Here is a 2,545-nt window from a genome sequence, read left to right on the forward strand (position 1 = left end):
GTTTTTTGGAAAAGTTGTTTCAAACATTTCTTCAGAGTTTAAATGACTTCTTGGTGGCATATTAAATTGCTGTGAAGATCCATCCTAGCATTTCAATAGATTTGCTGAGGTTGACTCCATATTGACTTGAAATTTCATTAATAATCAAAATGCTAATCGATGCTACTTCATTGTGCACCTATTTAATTCCTTGCATTTGATATAGCGCTTTTCACGTCGGGAGGACGTCCCAAAGCGCTTCACAGAACACACTGTAAAGTGAATTGACTATATTTGTGAGCGAACGCGGCAGCCAATTGCGCACAGTAATGTCCCACAAACAGTCGTGGATTGAAGATGACCAATTTATTATTGTTTTTGGTTTTGGAGGGATTATTATGTGTGTGGAGTAAGGAAACTTGCCCAAGGTTTCGCCCTCTGCCTGGAATTGAACTCCGGTCTCTCGCTTGCAAAGCGAGTGCTCGAACCACTGAGCTATAGGACTCCTAATTTCCTGTTATGATTTGCAAACCATATTCATCTGTAGTAAAATCCATCTGATGCTAATTAAATCTTCACTGTCTTTTGTAGTTGTAATATAACTCTGAAGTTTGCTTGAACTCAAGCTTGACAACATTGTATTGTGTGGAAGGTGATTATGATAAGTGGTTCTTTCATTAATTGGTCTTGTCATATTCCTGAGGATAATGACCTGTTTTGTTAAGCACTTAAGTACTTTGAAGAGAAACTGGGTTGATAGCATTATCTTCCAATTAATAGGTGAGCTAAGGTCACTGTTCCAGTCTTATCCCTTAGAGCATAGGCCTTAAAACGGTAAAGAAGATGACCTGTGACACCTTCAGCAATGGCTTTCATATGAGTTTAATTGTTGCTGCCTGAAATTCATGCTCGATAGATATAGCAATATTTCAGTTGCAAGAAGTAACTTCAATCCAGAGCATGGTTGCTATGAAGCACATCTTTATTTATTCATGGGCACTGAGGTGCAGATTAAATTAAGATTTAAAAAAAAATACAGCACAAAACTGTGCTATCTTAATATTTAACTATAAACTGATGAGAGTAAACTTACTGTTGCACTCAAGAGTACAACTCAGATATACAAGTTGTTTGCATGAAACCCCAACTTCACACAAGAGCTGCTTTTGGTAGATACATTTTCCAATGTGCCAACAACTTAATTCAAACTTAAATGAAATAAAACCCATGGAAGTTTATTATAGACACTAATGAGAGGCATAACACCCTTAGTACGTTTGTAATAGATCCTGGTTATTGTTCTTGGGTGATGGTGGGGTGTTTGGCAAATAACAAATGCCTACATTAAGATTATGCAACAATTTGTGCTTGTAATCCTGAGACTGTGGATCAGGATGATTAGCTGCCTAGAGAAATACCACCACACTGTCTGCTATCACAATAGCAGTGAACTGTGAGTTTGACGACCTATTCTGAATCTGCTTGTAGGGTCACAGTCCTCCTCCCAAATGGATTGTATGCCACTGCGTAAAAAACTCAAAACACCCATCTGGCACTGAAATGTGGGCTTGTGCCTCTTACTCTTAAAGACAAGTGGTTTTGTTCAGCATTTCTACTTAATGACACAAACCTGTAGAATTTTCTTGCTTGTGATTTTGCCATTTAAAGTCGTAAAGCTGCAATGTTCTGTTCCCAGCTGTTAAAAACTTGAATCAAACCGATATCTCGTTTCAACACTAGTCCATTAGAAACATACTTGCTGATTAATAAGGACTCAGTTGACAAGCAATTCAATAAATATTCAAACCAAACTTCAATTTAGTTAAAACATATTGAACGTGGTTTTGTTATTGCACAGCGTAATTGTGCCCAAGTTACACTAAAGTCCAAACAGGCTGTGATCATCTTGTCACAAATGCATTACAAAAGCAGAATGTGCATGCTGATTAGATGTGCATACAACTAATGACACTCTGCAACACTGCAATGGTTATGTTGGGATGAGCACTAGAAGGAAAGGCCATAGAAAGCTATAGAAGAGAACATAGGCTCATCTCCTGTCTGTTGTCAATTCCAGAGCTACTTTCACTTCTAAGGAAAAGGCAAATGGTTATGGCTGTGCGACCTGTTCTAAACATATTCTTGTTTTGTGTTGTAGTAATCCACTCTAAATGATGGGTTCAAGCCATGTAGTTTATAAGAACAATAGATATTTAATTATTTCAAACTCATTGTTTCTTTATACAATGGCATATTTTGCCTCTTTGCATTTCTGAATGTTTCAATGAATATCATTATAGCAACCACTTGCATGAACTCCTATCAGCAAAAAGCAATTGGGAGCTTCGGGCGAGATAATATACACACTTCTGTTTCCATTATGTTCCAATAGCTGAAGGAATCAATAAAACAAATGCAAAAATCCCCAAACACAAACAGTTATGAATTCGCAGATCACCGACTATATTGCAAGTTTGCAGCCAGATGTGTTACAGAAACATTAAACAAGGCGGGATGGGGGAGAGGGGGGCGGATGGGGGAGAGGGGGGCGGATGGGGGAGGGGGC

Source organism: Callorhinchus milii, unplaced genomic scaffold (genome assembly GCF_018977255.1).
Source record: "Callorhinchus milii isolate IMCB2004 unplaced genomic scaffold, IMCB_Cmil_1.0 Scaffold14, whole genome shotgun sequence".
Taxonomy (NCBI): Eukaryota; Metazoa; Chordata; class Chondrichthyes; order Chimaeriformes; family Callorhinchidae; genus Callorhinchus; species Callorhinchus milii.